We start from the raw sequence: 18844 nt of genomic DNA on the forward strand, positions 1-18844 counted from the left end.
TTCTGATTAAAGTAGAACAGAAGCTATTACACAGTTCTGTTGTTTTGGAGAACACACGGAAAGTGTGTGCATGCATGCATGTGCACAAACATGAGAGAGAGACAAATGGTGTGAAAAAGACAGCCATAGGCTCAGTAACCACGTGTAATATTATGGCTTCAAGGCAAAGGTACTTTAATGACACCTAACTCACAGATAGAACCTAAACCGAAACATTAGCTATGTGGAAATACTATGCTTTAACTGGAGACTTAAAGATGTATGCTGCCCAAAAGAAGTGGAAAGAAAAATTTGCAAATCAACCAGATGTCTTGAATCTCTCTCCTGGGTAGGACTAAGTTTGTAGTCTTAAGCTCAGCGAAGCCTTTGTCAACACATTATTGTTGTTGCATTCTTGATTTTCTAAGGGAACAGGAAATGGCCTTGCACACCACTGAAAGGACGCCTTTTTACATATTCTGCAACAGTGTTACCTTATCATCTGGCTAGTAGAACAGCCCTCACACTGAGATGTAGAACAATATTTTGGGAAAGACAATTTGGTACACAAAGCATTTTTAGCTAGCTCTACAAACAGGACGCACTGGGCCAGAAATGGATGAAATTTATCATCGGAGAATGTGTCTACCTAGATATTGATAACAAACTTATAAAGGCAGAACGTCCAAAGAATATGTAGAATGGTGATTATGATTCCACAGGTCACCTTAAGGTCATTGGTTGCACTACTGAAGCTGTCTGGCTTTTAAGGAAGACAAGAACTGATTTAAGCAGGGCATCACTTTGTGGAAACCATGATCCCCAAACATTGAGGGAAGGTGGTTCAGACTTCCCACTAAGTGATTTGATTTCCTGCAATATAATTTGCCGTTGGAGTCAGGAGATTTTTTTTCCACATAAGAATATTCTACTTCTCTCCATCCTTGCATGTCCACATAAATAAAACCTACTACACAATCTTTCCTACCTGACAAACTTTTGTTTTTAAAGGATTCTTAAAAATTCAGAGCGCTTTCATCGTGGCTCTTGGTTCTAGCATAGTGGCATTTATTTTTTTCTCTTAATAGCATCATCTCTTGGATATCTTCCTACATTCCAAATGAGCTCCTCAGCCAAATAGGCAAGCATTTGTGGATACTATGCACCAATTTGGTTAAAACAGAGATCCTATTTAACTCTCCACTAAACACCACTAACACAGAGAGGCTTTCATGAGGTGATATGAAAAGTCAACTACATAATTTGCCCTAGCTACCTAAAAAATTCCCTTTTCTTCCACAACCATGATCTTCCATGATGTTCAGTTGGAACAATAAAATTGTTGACCAAATGGTAGAAAGTTTATGCATGTATAAGACAGAATTTCTGCTGGAGCAGGAACTGAAATATCAAATTTTCTTGGTATTAACCAAAAATTTATTGAGGTTAAAAATTGAGTCAGTTTCTATTAAAGAAACATAATATCAATTAAAAGATTCCTCATATAACCTCTAGATGTCTCAACCAGATCATGTGACCTCAAAAAGGTGGGAAGTGAACTCCTCCCGACAAGCACCTTTTAATACATGTACCTGATCAACACTGACCTTAACCAGTACAGGACAGTCTTTCACAGGAAATTCTCCACAGCATTCTTTTCTGAATGTTGATCCTTACAATTTGGCAGTGACATGTAGCTTCAGTCCTAATCTGGCTATTTGGCATTGGCTACTGCTTACTTCAACTCCCTTCCACCCAAAAATTATTATATTTTCTCTTTCTCTTAGTCACTGAAGAGATAGCACATTCTCACTGTTGCACACATACAAGAAGTGTGAATACACTTAAGGTTTTAATTACCATCTGTTCGGAAGGAAGAAAATTGTTCAGATACTATGGTGTCTAGCATCAATATTAGAATCCTGATAACAAAATGTGAGTAATAATTCAAAGGGCAACTGACATGTTCTCAATCCTTCCAACTATGAAGAATCCATGTTCCTACTGATAGCATTCCCAGCAGTGAATCAGTACAAATGGCAACCTCATTGTTCAAATCTGACTTAAACTGAGAATCATGTAAAATAGCTATCCTTTGACAGCTGTTTTGAGGCTTCAATACTGCTCCTAATAGACAAGTTACATATATATTTGAGGTTCTATTTTGAGTCTCCTAGGTTTGGAAAGTGTGTGTATGTAAACACACACACACACCACATCTACCTTTTGTACCACTGCTGGCTTACATGAAACGAGTGAGATGATGATAGCTTCACTTCTTTTGCCCCACCCATTACATAGTCAAATTATGCAAGGTTATTAAAAAAAAATGTAGACTGCATGTCAAAGCACTACTGAAAATGTGCATGTTTATATTTAATTGCATTTTCAGTTTAAACCCCAGGGCCCCAGAGTGACTAACACCTTTAACTTAGAAACCAATTAATTCTCCCAAAATCCCCAATCACAAAGTTGTGAGCCCAATTCTTACAATCTGGAATCACAGAATATCAGGGTTGGAAGGGACCTCAGGAGGTTATCTAGTCCAACCCCCTGCTCAAAGCAGGACGAATCCCCAACTAAATCATCCCAGCCAGGGCTTTGTCAAGCCTGACCTTAAAAACTTCTAAGGAAGGAGATTCCACCACCTCCCAAGGTAACGCATTCCAGTGTTTCACCACCCTCCTAGTGAAAAAGTTTTTCCTAATATCCAACCTAAACCTCCCCCACTGCAACTTGAGACCATTACTCCTCGTTCTGTCACCTGCTACCACTGAGAACATCCTCTTTGGAACCCCCTTTCAGGTAGTTGAAAGCAGCTATCAAATCCCCCCTCATTCTTCTCTTCCACAGACTAAACAATCCCAGTTCCCTCAGCCTCTGCTCGTAAGTCATGTGTTCCAGTCCCCTAATCATTTTTGTTGCCCTTCGCTGGACTCTCTCCAATTTTTCCACATTTTCCACACACGTAGTGTGGGGCCCAAAACTGGACACAGTACTCCAGATGAGGCCTCACCAATGTCGAATAGAGGGGAACGATCACGTCCCTCGATCTGCTGGCAATGCCCCTACTTATACATCCCAAAATGCCATTGGCCTTCTTGGCAACAACGGCACACTGTTGACTCATATCCAGCTTCTCGTCCACTGTAACCCCTAGGTCCTTTTCTGTAGAACTGCTGCCGAGCCATTCGGTCCCTAGTCTGTAGCAGTGCATGGGATTCTTCCGTCCTAAGTGCAGGACTCTGCACTTATCTTTGTTGAACCTCATCAGATTTCTTTTGGCCCAATCCTCTAATTTGTTTAGGGCCCTCTGTATCCTGTCCCTACTCTCCAGCGTATCTACCTCTCCTCCCAGTTTAGTGTCATCTGCAAACTTGCTGAGGGTGCAATCCACACCATCCTTCAGATCATTAATGAAGATATTGAACGAAACCGGCCCCAGGACCGACCCTTGGGGCACTCCACTTGATACCGGCTGCCAACTAGACATGGAGCCATTGATCACTTCCCATTGACCCCGACAATCTAGCCAGCTTTCTGTCCACCTTATCGTCCATTCATCCAGCTCATACTTCTTTAACTTACTGGCAAGAATACTGTGGAAGAACATGTCAAAAGCTTTGCTAAAGTCAAGGAAAAACACGTCCACTGCTTTCCCCTCATCCACAGAGCCAGTTATCGCGTCATAGAAGGCAATTAGATTAGTCAGGCATGACTTGCCCTTGGTGAATCCATGCTGACTGCTCCTGATCACTTTCCTCTCCTCTAAGTGCTTCAGAATTGATTCCTTGAGGACCTGCTCCATGATTTTTCCAGGGACTGAGGTGAGGCTGACTGGCCTGTAGTTCCCAGGATCCTCCTTCTTCCCTTTTTTAAAGATGGGCACTACATTAGCCTTTTTCCAGTCATCCGGGACTTCCCCCGATCGCCATGAGTTTTCAAAGATAATGGCCAATGGCTCTGCAATCACATCAGCCAACTCCTTTAGCGCTCTCGGATGCAGTGCATCCGGCCCCATGGACTTGTGCTTGTCCAGCTTTTCTAAATAGTCCCAAAACACTTCTTTCTTCACAGAGGGCTGGTCACCTCTTCCCCATGTTGTGCTGCCCAGTGCAGCAGTCTGGGAGCTGACCTTATTCGTGAAGACAGAGGCAAAAAAAGTATTGAGTACATTAGGTTTTTCCACAATCTCTGTCAATAGGTTGCCTCCCTCATTCAGTAAGGGGCACACACTTTCCTTGACTTTCTTCTTGTTGCTAACATACCTGAAGAAACCCTTCTTGTTACTCTTAACATCTCTTGCTAGCTGCAATTCCAGGTGTGATTTGGCCTTCCTGATTTCACTCCTGCATGCCCAAGCAATATGTTTATACTCTTCCCTGGTCATTTGTCCAATCTTCCACTTCTTATAAGCTTCTCTTTTGTGTTTAAGATCAGCAAGGATTTCACTGTTAAGCCAAGCTGGTCGCCTGCCATATTTACTATTCTTTCTACACATCGGGATGGTTTGTCCCTGTAACCTCAATAAGGATTCTTTAAAATACAGCCAGCTCTCCTGGACTCCTTTCTCCCTCATGTTATTCTCTCAGGGGATCCTGACCACCAGTTCCCTGAGGTTGTCAAAATCTGCTTTTCTGAAGTCCAGGGTCCGTATTCTGCTGCTCTTCTTTCTTCCTTGTGCGAGGATCCTGAACTCGACCATCTCATGGTCACTGCCTCCCAGGTTCCCATCCACTTTTGCTTCTCCTACTAATTCTTCAGCTGTTGTAAACAGTCACGCTTCCTTTGGATAAAGTAAAGATATAAACTATTTACCAGCCCAATCATAATGCTTTCAGCATTCTGGGACACTCCTCTTCTGATGTTACTTAACTGTGTCAGATATCTAGCAGTGATGCAGCATTTAGAGATATCCATCGCATTCTAAGCCATCCCATGATATAAGTGTATCTATAATCAACTCACAAAACCTGACACAGTTACATGCTTTAAATGGGATTACTTTAATTCTGGGTTGTTTCTACTTATAGTATCACCTTAGAAAAATTAGAACAAAATCCCAATCAATTTGGTGCATTAGGTTAAGTCTAAATCATGATTTTAGATCCAGCTCCCACTTCTGCAACTGGCTCTGTGTGGGACCTTGGTCAAATCACTTAAGATTTGATTCTTTAAGGTGCTAAACACTCTGACCCCCATCCAGGAAAGCATTTTAAGCACATGCTTAATTTTTAAGCACATGAATAAAGTTAAGTATATGCTTCAATCTTTGCTGGGTTGGCCAGAGTACTCAGCACTTGACAGGCATAAACCCTTAATTTCTCTGGGTCTCAGAACTAGGAAATATGATAAATCAAATTAGGAGGTACAGAGTGCACAAAGGCAACTTTGGCTAGTAAGCTACACAACAAGAAAAAATTGTTATTCCTCTTTTACTTTTTTTAAATGAACTGAATTCTTAACAATTAATTTCAATTGCGTGGCAGTTTTGTGATGATGATGATGATGTGGAATCTGATAAATCAGAAACTAGATTGAAATCACAACAGCATATCACAGAAACCACTTTAGAACCATAAGAGGGTACTATATGTAACAACAGATCGGGGCTGCATTTGATGCTGATACTTAGAGTGGAAAGGCTCCATATCAGATTATAACTATAAGTTCTAGATTTGGTTCTGACAAGGACAGAAAATGTTATAGTTCTACAAATGCAATGAGGATTGGCCAAATGTACAAACACTGAATGTACAAACAAGTGTTCTTGAATGATCCATTTCCGATACTAGTTAAAAACAAACATGGTGTTGATTTCCAAATGAGGACTTCTCTAATTATTACACTCACACACAAAAATCTGTTTAAACTGGCTAACTGTTTTGATCAAGAGAAAATTAAATAATTTATATAATGTATAACACACAGTCAACTCTTTTCTCAAGTGTATTTATATCTTGCTAATAAATTTTCATTGCCTAAAACAATTGTTTAAAAATACTGTGTCACTGCAAGAGGGTTAGTGCAGTATTCTGTAACTTCAATCAATAAAAGAAACTAAATTTCAATAAATCTTTTCCATATAAACCTAGAGCTGCATTTAAGGATTAGATTTACACCAGGTACACCAGTACTGCTTGACATAATTGACTGAAGTTATGTCTACATTTAAACTGCTACAGCGGCACAGCTGCGGTGCTTCAAATCTACCTCCCTGAGAGGCAGTGGCAGAATTTTTCTGCCAGCCTAGCACTGTCTACACCAGGGAGTTAGGTTGGCTTAACTACACTGCTCAGGGGTGTGGATTTTTTACACCCCAAGCAACATAGTTGGGTAACATAGTTTTTAGTCTAGACCTGACCTGAATCTTTGTTTTTTGACATGGCACCAAGTACCTATTTAGTTTGTACTCTTTATCCTTTTAGCAATTTGTATTATACCAAAATGTGTATAGCATCAAGCTGGAAGAGTGCATAATATTTTCTTGAAAGTTTTAACTTAATATAAATCCTGAAGCAGTCTCACCCACATTAATGCTCAAACATAGTAAGCTCCAGTAAGCGTTCCAGAATCCATCACCATCAGCTAGCTTTATTAAATGTTCTTATTTATGGTTGTTCTCCTTTAATGATGAACTACAGAGTTGACATTTAAGATACTATAATAATTAAGTGCCCGATCCCACAAGGTGTTGGAGTACCCCCTACTTAGAGTTACTTCAACACTTTACTCACTGGTCCTAAACATAAGCACTGCAGAAATACTTATTGAGGATGTTTGTCACTCAACAGGCTTATCAAAATGAGGTCACAGTGGATTGTGATCAATTTTCATTTTACCTGTTTACATCTAATCTTGTCCAATTTAGGTTAAGTCTACACTGAAGAGTTTACAGCAGCACAGCTTTACCAACACAGCCGTGCCACTGTAAGGATTTCTTGTGTAGCTGCTCTCATGCTGACAGGAGAGAGCTCTCCCGTTGACATAATTAAATCACCCTCAATGATGGTGGTAGCTATATCGGTGGAAGAAACTCTCCCATCAATATACCGCTGTGCACATGACTACTTATGCTGATGAAAATTACGTCACTCAGGGGTGTGTCTTTTCACACCCTTGAGCAAGAAACATTTTGCTGACATAAGTACTAGTGTAGACGTGGCCTTAAACACTCTCTTCTTCACACGTGTATCATTAAATGACCTAATAAGCATATGCTGTAAGGGTTATGAAGAAAGATGCTCTTAAAAAAAAAAAAAAAAAAAAAGACTGATACCTATAAAATATACCTCCCATATATCCATTTTCTAAGTGTCTATAACCAAATTAATCCTTGCCAGTAAACATATGATTATCCAAAATATTTTAGCAAATATCTTGTACTGTAAAACGTAACCCATTTTCTTTGACTGAAAGAAATTAGTAACAAGTCTCCCCAGTTTAAAACTGCAGCGTAATAGTCTTGGCAATATTACATTCTAAAACAGACTATATTTACACCCTCATGCTGGGATAACAAATTATTGCAAATCAGTCTCTCTGAAAAATCTTAAATTAGAATTTAGTGATGTTCTCATCACAAGATGTTCTTTAATGTGGCATTTAAGAATTACTCTGAGTAAGACAGAAATAATTCTACAAGTGAAAAATGAAGACTATTCTACTTCTGCACTTCAAATTATATTAATATCTTAGACAAACAAGTATCTGTATATAATAAAATTTACTGAAAACCATTACACATTGAAGCACACAAAGTTTAATGTAACAGACAATTCTGACTTACACTAAGTGTCCTAGTTTTAAATGTATTAAATATGAAAGTAGATATTCTCAGAACATGTGCAGTCACTACATTACTTATGAAAAGCATAAAAACCACATGTGGCTACAAAAAATAAACGATGTATATCACAAAATAAATTTTTTACTATGTAAACCCACATTTGAATTAAGTACATACTTTGGGCCTGATTCAGCAAAGCACATAAGCACGTCCTTAACTTAAATTGTGTAAATTATCCTATAAATGGCAACTGTACTTGTCACAGGTTAAGATTAAACATGAATCAGTGCTTTGTGTACAAAAAGCTTCTACTGTTGTCTTTTACCAAACTAGTTCAAGTACTTCTACCTCTACTATAAGAAGAAAGTCTAGAGGTATGCAAAAAAAAAAAGTACAGTATGTATGTGTGCACATACACATACCTCTTTTTAATTTCACAAGGATTGTTGTTTTGTTCTTATTTTAAGTGGTTCACCTAACATCGACTCACAAAGTCTATCAGGAAATGGCAAAACTCTGAGCTAAGTGGTGTGCAAATCCTTGACTATTATGTAACAGTATACCACTACAAATAGTGGCATTTCATCTTTCATATGAAAAATAGAAAGTATTGTTAAAAAAGGTTTGGTAAAGTCAGTGGTATTTTTTTGTTTTTGTTTTCCCTTTTGTTAAGATACATCTTTGACAATTCACATACAATAAAATGTCACTACATTTATGCTAAAAACTCATTACAAATTACTATGTTTAAGTTAGCCACTACAAACAAGCAAAGATAAAAAAGTAAAAATAATGCATTACTAAGTACACATGTATTTATTTAACAAGTGATGTTTAGTTTCTATCATTATACAGGTTCTTAACAGAACTCAAAACGAATTAAAAGCATATTCAGTACTTCCATATTACCTTCCATCTAAACATTTCAATTACTTTGTACATTTTCAAGAACTCAGTCTCACACAACATCCTTTTTCCTTTTATAGATGAATAAACTAAGGAGCAGAGAGATTAGATGATTTCGTCTCAATAAATTTAAGAAATATATGGCAGAGCCATGAACAGAACATTGCTCTCATGGCTCCCAACTCTATACAGCAGCCACAAGACTATTCAGTGTTCTGTTGTATTTTTTTTGTAAACTGAGGTCTTAGTAAGATGAAGCCTCTTCACACAGCATTCTGCTAATAAATTTCTGCTAAATCCTGGTGACAGAGAACAGTTGCCATGTGCAAATGGTGTGGTGTGTGCATTAGGAAAATAGGAATTAACAAAATTCTTCTGTAAAATGAATCTTGTATAAGACACAATTTAATCAGGCAACCTCATGTCTTTGGAGACTGCCCAAAAAATATCCTTAAAATGTACCAACTACAGTTCTGCTGATCCTTTATAAGAAGGCCATGTAGATTAAGCAAGTGATAAACAAAATTCTATTTGTCTTTAAACATTGTATGCAATAGTATTTATTTTATGGAGCTAGTTTTTAGGAAACCATGAGGAATCAATGCTGAGCCTGTTAATAAAGCAAAGCTAACAAACTATGGCTGAGGACTGTAAAAAAAAAAAAAATCCTGAAGCAAGATAACAGACAATATAGGATAAGAGCCAAATACAGCTCTCAGCAATATCTAATTATTAAATCTGACCCTCTTCACTTATGAAAGAGAGCTAAAATTTACTTGGCTCAAATTAGCGGAGGAAAAAGCTTTAACACTTTTTTTGGTAGCTTAACAATTTATAAGCACTGAAGTACATTAAACAATCAGAGTAACAAATAATTCATCCAATTAGCTTCGTATCATCTTAAATTATGAGAAGGAGGCCGGAGTCAACTCACCTTTGGCACACTGTTAAAGGATCCAGACAGCGAAAGCCAGGATTTTCCAATAAAATTATGTTCACAAGAAGTCACTGAAACAGCAAAGATGCAGACATTTCAATTCTAGCAATAAATTTACCTCAGAATTTTTTTTTATGCAATTTGGATTAAGTTGTACGAAATTTTCAAAAGTAAATCTGTACAGCAGGGCAAGTATAGTGTGGCAGAATTTATTTAAGTTAATTTATTTGTTAGACTTCATTTGGTATGATCCGATACACCAAAAAATTATTCTTTATTTTCAACAAGAACTATATATAGAAGGATTGTAAAGAATTGTAGTCCATCCAAATAATCAAAACAGCATGCTGTGAGAGGCACTGTGTATAAACTGAAGTAAAAATACAGTAAGTTAAAATGACCACATTTGTCAAAGCGATTAACTTCTGCCCTTTCCTTTTTACAACAGTATATTAATTTGCCACCATGTTTTAAAATGCCATATAATAAACAGTGTTATTTATATCCGAGTAAATATTTTTAGTCATAGAATAATATTTTAGAAGGGACTATGAACAGTCATTGCCATTTTTAATTACATTTCAAACCCTGTAGAATGTCTGACAGCTCACATATTGCAAATCCATTAATTCATCATTGGTAGTACTGTGCTCCCAAAATGCTAAGACATACCCACAAAAATAGCTAGCCCAGTTTTAATCAAACAAACAAAACAAATCCAATTCAAGCAAGGAACAAAAATGACCGTTTTGTTGCGTTTAATTTTGTGGTGTAATTTTTAACTAATGAAAATTACTTCTCTGGCAGAGTGTCCTTGTTTGGTGGATGTATAGATTGCATCATGGAACAGGCCACCCAAATACCACGAGAACCTACTTCAATACAGAAATAAAACCCCCTCTGACCGAACACACTTAGTTGTCACCTACTTCTCCACACTGGAACTCATAAGTGGTAACATCAAACTACAACCCATACTCAAGGGGGACCCATCCTGAAAAAGTATTTTCTGAACCGCCTTTTCTGGCCTTCATACAAGCCCCAATTCTCTCCAACCTCATCATCAGAAGCAAGCTCCCCACAGACCAGGCCACACCAACTCAAAGGGGCACCAGATTCTGCCAGAACAACAGACGCAAAACCTGCATACTTATCTCCATTCCTACAATGATCAACACCCCTCCTCCCCCAACACTCCTTTCAAGATCTCTGGGTCCTACACATGCCTATCACACCATGCGGTGTACCCCATCCAGTGCACTAAATGCCCTGATAACAACTATGTGGGTGAAGTCAGACAATCACCACACTCTCTAATGAACTGACAGAGGAAAATGATAAGACAAAAAAACCATGCCACCTGTGGGTGAACACTTTTCACAAAGTGATTCCACTATATCTGACCTATCAGTGCTCATCCTCAAAGGAAACCTGCACAACCCTTTCAAAAGACAAGCCTGAGAGATTAAATTCATTACTTTGCTAGACACCGTTCCCAGAGAGTAGTTATCAGCGGTTCACAGTCATGCTGGAAGGGCATAACAAGTGGGGTCCCGCAGAGATCAGTTCTGGGTCTCATTCTGTTCTATATCTTCATCACTGATTTAGATAATGGCATAGAGAGTACACTTACAAAGTTTGCAGACGATACCAAGCTGGGAGGGGTTCCAAGTGCTTTGGAGGATAGGATTAAAATTCAAAATGATCTGGACAAACTGGAGAAATGGTCGGCACTAAATAGGATTCAGAGTAACAGCCGTGTTAGTCTGTATTCGCAAAAAGAAAAGGAGGACTTGTGGCACCTTAGAGACTAACCAATTTATTAGAGCATAAGCTTTCGTGAGCTACAGCTCACTGTAGCTCACGAAAGCTTATGCTCTAATAAATTGGTTAGTCTCTAAGGTGCCACAAGTCCTCCTTTTCTTTTTACTAAATAGGATGAAATTCAATAAGGACAAATGCAAAGTACTCCATTTAGGAAGGAATAATCAGTTGTACACATACAAAGTGGAAAATGACTGCCTAGGAAGAAGTACTGCAGAAAGGGATCTGGGGCCAATAGTGGACCACAAGCTTAATATGGGTTAACAGTGTAACACTGTTGCAAAAAAAGCAAACAACATTCTGGGATCTATTAGCAGGTGTGTTGTAAGCAAGACACAAGAAGTCATTCTGCTCCACTCCACGCTGATTAGGTCTCAACTGGAGTACCATGTCCAGTTCTGGGTGCCACATTTCAGGAAAGATGTGAACAAATTCGAAAAAGTCCAGAGAAGAGCAACAAAAATGATTAAAGTTTTAAAAAACATGACCTATGAGGGAAGATTGAAAAAATTGGGTTTGTTTCATCTGGAAAAGAGAAGACAGAGGCGACATGATAACAGTTTTCAAGTACATAAAAGGTTGTTACGAGGAGGGAGAAAAATTGTTCTTTACCTCTGAGGATAGGACAAGAAGCAATGGGCTTAAATTGTAGCAAAGGAGGTTTAGGTTGGACCTTAGGAAAAACTTGTCAGGGTGGTTATGCACTGGAATAAATTGTCTATGGAGGCTGTGGAATCTCCACCACTGGAGATTTTTAAGAACAGGAATGATCCAAATAGTACTTAATCCTGCCACGAGTACAGGGGACTGGACTAGATGACCTCTCGAGGTCCCTTCCAGGCCTATAATTCTATGGTGTTAATATACACACCAGATTTACGGCGTATTACAACAATTTGTGACACACTAACTCCTCTTTTTGTCTTATGAATACAGGGGTGCGAACAGGCCACTTCACCTTGAATGGTCCCTTAGAATGTGCTCACTACTTATGCTAAACTATCTCTTTGATCTTGTATTTAGCTGTAACACTCTGAATACCTTTCCCAGATCTGAGGAAGAGCTCTGTGTAGATCAAAAGCAGGTCTCTCTCACCAACAGAAGTTGGTCCAATACTACCTCACTCACCCACCTTGTCGCTCTGAAATTCAGTAGACAAAGGGGACAAGCAGAGGATTCTTGTGCCCTACTTTGGATTGACTGTAATTCTCACTGGAAATTAGCACTCTCTATTTGCAATTATAAGATTAAGAGCGATCCTGAAGGGAGGAAACAAATGAAGCAATATTAATTTGTGCCTTGGAGGGGGCAGAAATACTACCCCCACCCCTCCACTTACTGGCTAAAAATTCTGTAACATCCTGTTAGGTCTGTACCAGAAGAACACCCTGGATAACATGGAAAAAACATGTTTATTTTTACTCACAAAGTCTCCCTCTAATCCTAGCCCTTTTTTTCCAGTCCTCCACATACTTTAAAACTAAGTAGCTATTAGATAATTAATATGTCTCTACAAAATATTGTGCCCATTTGGTACCAACTTTGGTTTCTTTTGCCAGTTATTGTATTCCAGTTCATTGATAAATCTGTTAGCAGATATAATTGTGTGTGTTAGAAATTTTACTTCAAAAACAGTATTATTATTTTATTCATCCCCAGGCTTTTTTTGTTTTTCTCTCACTTTTGATTGCAAAGAAAGTAGTTTAGAACAGAGAGGGGACTTGGATTGCCAATTCTGGTTGGACGTATTATTGAAAGTTTCTTCGCATGACAATCTTTAATTAAAGATTAATCTTTAATTCCTGGAGACTCAAGGCCAACCCTAGAAGGTTAGCAACTCTAGAGGGAACTGGGTTAATTTTTTCCAAATATCTGAAGGGAAAATAATCCAGCATTTTTAACTGACACCCGTAGTTCCATTTTCGACACCTCAATCAACCTTCATAAAAACAGCTCAAAATAATAAGACCACCTGACAGTGTACAAATTTCAAAGGAAAAACAATACAACACCAAAACCTCTTTGATATTACTGATTTGATACTAAGGTCTGGTCTACACCACTGTAAGTCGACCTAGGTTGATAGGAGATGCTCTCCCACAAATTTACCTTCCGCCTCTCAGGGAGGTGGAGTACAGACATTGACGGGAGAGTGCTCTGCCATCGACTTAGCTTGTCTTCACCAGACCCACTAAATTGACACCGCTGCATCAATTGCAGCAGTGCCGATTTAGCCAAAAGTATACACAAGTCCTTAACACTGACACAACACACAACAGAGGGAGAGGCACACAAGTACAAGATGGAGGCTGGTCACCATCTTCTCTTGGCTCCATTCTGGTTTTGGTATCCTATGAAAATCTTTAGCTTGCTGGACATGATAAGCTACCCTGCTACATAGTAAACTGAGAACCACCTCCTTCAAACGACCAATTTTCACCCCCAACCAAAATGTTCACAGGTTAAGATGGGAAATGTGGGAGCTGCAAAACTACTGGCAATTTAAGGATGGGAATTTGGATCTCAAAAAAAGCTGAATAAAGAAACACAGAACTTATTAATAAAATACTCATTACAAGAATATTTCAATGACTAGAAAAAATTATCCCACAGAATATAGAAACAAAGGTTTGGACTGTAGAATAGCATCCCGATACAAGGTTTAATAACACTTACAGAACTCTAAAATATTAATTGTAAATAGGATAAAAAGTCATAACACAGGAGCAGCTGCACTTTGAAAACTCAGGATGACCTGGAAAACCTTTTCTCCTCATAAATAAAATGAACTCCTGTTTTAAGAAAATTATATGGGATAAGTTGTGTTCTCATCTGTGAAAAGGATAAGTCCTAATATTTCAAGTAGTATTTGGGGATAAGGAGAAAATGTCTTAAAAATAGTGCAAAATTTCTGGGACTTTAAATATCACAATTAATAGTCCATCCTTTGGCTCTGGATAAAAAAGTATGAAAATCCAGAGAGGATATTACTTATTCTTTCTTAAATCTTGCACTGTTAGGATATGTTTTGCCAGCCTAACACTTATTGTCCACACAGAAGTAAAGCAGGAGATGCTGACAATGGAAAGCAAGAAAATCTTTATATGGATCTGACTTAAAACTTTAATGTTTCCATTTTATTCTCCTGTTCTGGATATAAGCCACATGCAAAATAAGAAAAGGAGTACCTGTGGCACCTCAGAGACTAAAATTTATTTGAGCATACGCTTTTGTGAGCTACAGCTCACTTCATCGGATGCATTCAGTGGAAAATACAGTGGGGAGATTTATACACAGAGAGTGATCAGGTAAGGTGAGCTATTACCAGCAAGGGGGGGTGAGGGGAATCTTTTTGTAGTGATAGTCAAACTTGCAAATAGCTCACCTTACCTGATCACTCTCCTTACAGTGTGTATGGTAACACCCATTGTTTCATGTTCTCTGTGTATATAAATCTCCGCACTGTATTTTCCACTGAATGCATCCGATGAAGTGAGCTGTAGCTCACGAAAGCTTATGCTCAAATAGCTTATGCTCAAATAAATTTGTTAGTCTCTAAGGTGCCACAAGTCCTCCTTTTCTTTTTGCAGATACAGACTAACACTCTGCTGCTACTCTGAAACCATGAAAATAATACATTTTGAAAACAAAACCCCAACTATCATACAAATGATGGGGTCTAAATTAGCAGTTATCACTCAAGAAAGATCTTGGCTAATAGCCACTGAAGGATCTGTCCTTCATGAATTTGTGGACAGCCATTGTGGACAGCTCTCTTAAAAACACCCAACTCAGTATGCAGCAGGAGTCAAAAAAAGCTAACTAAATGTTAGGAACCATTAGGAAAGGGATAGATAATAAGACAGAAAATATCACAATCATGTAAAACTGTGGTACGCCCATACCTTAAATACTGCATGCAGTTCTGGTCACCTCATCACAAAAAAGTTATATTAGAAATGAAAAAGGTACAGAAAGGGTAACAAAAATAATTAAGGGTATACGACTGATTCTGTAGGCCTGAGACCTGATCAAACCTCCCCCCATACTAAACCAGCCTTGGGAGTTCACCATTAAAATTGAAATTAAAAGAAAAAAAGGAACAACAGCTGCTGCTAAAGCACCCCCACCTCAGGAATGTCCCTAAGGAGAGTTATAACCACTAAGGTTGTAAAGGCACTGGGAAATTAGGGAGAATACAGAAAAAGACATAACAAATGGTAAGATAAACTATGAGCAGCATTTTATGCTGACCATCTGCACAAACAGAGAAGGTCACAACTAAGTTACAATTTGGGCATGAAAGACAAAATGTAAAGAACTTGGGTAGGAAGGAGGACATATTGGTGCCAATGTATAATTGGTTAAAATTTTTGTTATTTAGGAGTGTGGGATAATGTGATAGGTTTAGTAAATTTGAAGGAGATAGCTAGTTTTACCTACACAATGTAAATCAAAAATAATGTTCTTTGGGAACCATTTCCAGACTGCAGTTCAACATTAAGCTGCTGGAATTCTGACCCCTCTGCATGACCGTGATGTGCAGAGGCATCGGCAGGAACCCCCAGATGAGTCTATCCTGACTGGCCATCGAGTGAAATTTGTCTGTATATTGGGAGTGGTGAGCATAAGAGATTTGCTTGGTATCCGTATTCTGTGTGTGTTGCTGATAAATAGATGTTTAGAGCACAGCTGTTTACAGCTCTCTCACTGGGAAAAGATTTCACAGACCTGTAGAGCCCTGAGCCCCCAGGAGAGAAAAGGCAGGTACTTAAATTGACCAGGTTTCTTCCTGAGCCCTGGGGGGCAGGCAAGGATAGGTGCCTTATACCCTAAGCCCTAGGAAAGGGAAAGGGTGGGAGTGCCTAAATTGATTGGGTCATGCCTTGACCCCTCAGTAGGGTATAGGCGGGGTGCCCTAGATTTTTGCAGGTAACAATTCCTTATGAGGAGAGATTTAAAAGCCTGGGACTGTTCAGCTTAGAAAAGAGATGACTAAGGGGGGATACAATAGAAGTCTTTAAATCATGAATGGTGTGGAAAAGTGAACAGGGAAGTGTTATTTACCCTGTCACATAACACAAAACCAGGGGACACCCAATAAAATCAATAGGTTTATAACAACTCATAGGAAGTACTTCTTCACACAACGCACAGTCAATCTGGGGAACTCATTGCCTGAGGATGTTATGAAGGCCAAAAGTATAACTGGGTTGAAAAAAGAATTAAATAAATTCATGAAGGACAGATCCTTCAATGGCTAAGATGGTCAGAGATCCAACCTCATGCTCTGGGTGTCCCTTGGCCTCTGACTGCCAGATGCTCAGACTGGACAACAGGGAATAGATTACTTGATAATTGCCCTGTTCTGTTCACTTCCTTTGATGCCTCTGGCATTGACCACTGTCAGAGGACAGGATACTGGGCTAGATGGACCATTAGTCTGACCCAGTATGGCCACTCTTTTGTTCACATTACACATTTAACTTTCTAAACTGTTTCTAAGTTTCCGGAACAGTATTATTCAAAGGTGGTAAGGATTTTGTGAATTGTATTTCTATTGACTCGTATGAGAGATTAAACAGTTCCCTTGCAACACTGCAAAACTTACCTGCTTCTCAAAGGATGCCAATAGCAGAATCAAATGCATACCACTGGCATTATTCTAAAACAAAGATTAGGAAATGAGCAAAATCTAACACAGGAAGATACAGAAGACAACATGTTGAGGTGCCTCACAAATTAAGATAATGGGACTCAAATAAAATTGCTTTTATTTACTGTGAAGGCTTGAGGATACAAATAAGAGAACAAGTTGGGAAGCATACACATAGAGGAGGGCATCAGAGGGAAGTGAAGGTACAAACATGGAAGAAGGAGGAAGGGCAGATGTAATATATATTTTAAAACACAATCTCACACTGTCTCGTTTCTCTTTCAAACGAATATTCAGGACAAAGACTATCATTTGTATCTTTTACAGTGCTGAATGCTCAGTTTGCAACATCTTGCAAAGCCAGGATAAAGAGTTTAAACTTTATTTTGTCGAAACAGGGTTTAATAAACTGTCTTAAGGCAAGGATCACAGTCAGAGAGACAGGAATAGTTTTTGATACTACATCAGCTAACAGCATCAGACATAAAATAACTGTTGTACTCCAAGCATCAAGAAATAAATATTCAATAATAAACTTTAGCTAAATGTACACAGTTCATACTGATTTTAGGAGGTACAGTATAAGACTGAATTAATGCTTTTGTAATTATACTTTACTAAGTACATTAAAAAAAAGAGTCAAAAAGGAGATAGATTAACAGATCTAAAATCTGCCCCTTCTTTAGCCCCACTGCTAAAAAAAAAAAAAAAAAAAAAAAACACTTAGGTTCCATCTTGTAAGGATTGTTTTAAATGACATCCTTTCAGGCCTTCACAATTTTTGATTCTCCCCTGTTCAACCTCTCTGACATGAACTAAAATAAGCTCTTTGTGGTGTATTAAGTATCAATAGCCTGCCCATAAACCTATGTTGTGTAGCCTAGGGATTTCAATTCAAAGGATAATTAGTTCAAGTGACTCTGATAATTGTTGTAAAATTCAGTGCTTGACATATAACCAGTAGCCTTCTGGGGAGCAACTGTAAAGCAACACTTTACCATGCACTCTTCCTGCAAGGATGATCATGTGGGCAGTTTGCCAGTTCACTACACCACTAAAGCCAATTATCTCTATTAAACATTACCTTCTTTCAGAGTAGCAGCCCTGTTAGTCTGTATTCGCAAAAAGAAAAGGAGTACTTGTGGCATCTTAGAAACTAACCAATTTATCTGAGCTCACGAAAGCTTATGCTCAAATAAATTTGTTAGTCTCTAAGATGCCACAAGTACTCCTTTTCATTACCTTCTTTGTAACTGACTGAAATATACTACATCAACTACAATTCTAGTCTAGGGCTATTACAAATGTTCCAATAAAACCTCCCTGCTAGACAGGCATTTCAAATCAGGCTACTATTTTAGCATACGATATATCTGAATATGGGAGCTATCCATACATTTGTGGCAAACATAACTAGTGTCTGTAAAGCAGTACCTAGATAAACACTTGTCAGTCAAAAGGTGACTGAAAGTTTGGAACCCAACAGTTGGAAAGAAAAAATTATTTAAATATAAATTTACTCAAGACATGATATATATTGAATATTTTCCCTTTAGAATGAAGAATGTCTATGGAGCTATACCATGTTTCTTTGCTGATCCTTTATGAAAACGAGTCGGGGGGGAGAGAAAGAGATCCAAGTATCTGCTAACTATACTATTTTTAAAAGTTGGGCAAAGAACACACAACTTAAGGCATCAAGAGGCAAAAACTTCAATTTACATAATATTTTTGCCTCTTATTTTACATAAAG

General features: G+C 38.3%; 1 protein-coding gene across 8 annotated transcripts in view; it reads right to left on the reverse strand.

The window, feature by feature from the left end:
• The window catches only part of NCK2 (NCK adaptor protein 2), a 162531-nt gene that overhangs the window by 95960 nt on the left and 47727 nt on the right, over positions 1-18844 (reverse strand). For 6 of the 8 annotated variants that reach the window (XM_073351333.1, XM_073351287.1, XM_073351304.1 and 3 more), the window contains one exon: positions 9609-9682. The exons of the other annotated variants lie outside the window; for them this stretch is intronic. The gene's annotated coding sequence lies outside the window, so the exon portion shown is untranslated. The remainder of the gene's footprint in view (positions 1-9608; positions 9683-18844) is intronic. 8 annotated transcript variants of the gene reach the window in all.

The sequence above is a fragment of the Lepidochelys kempii genome, chromosome 1 (genome assembly GCF_965140265.1).
Source record: "Lepidochelys kempii isolate rLepKem1 chromosome 1, rLepKem1.hap2, whole genome shotgun sequence".
In the NCBI taxonomy this organism is placed as follows: Eukaryota; Metazoa; Chordata; order Testudines; family Cheloniidae; genus Lepidochelys; species Lepidochelys kempii.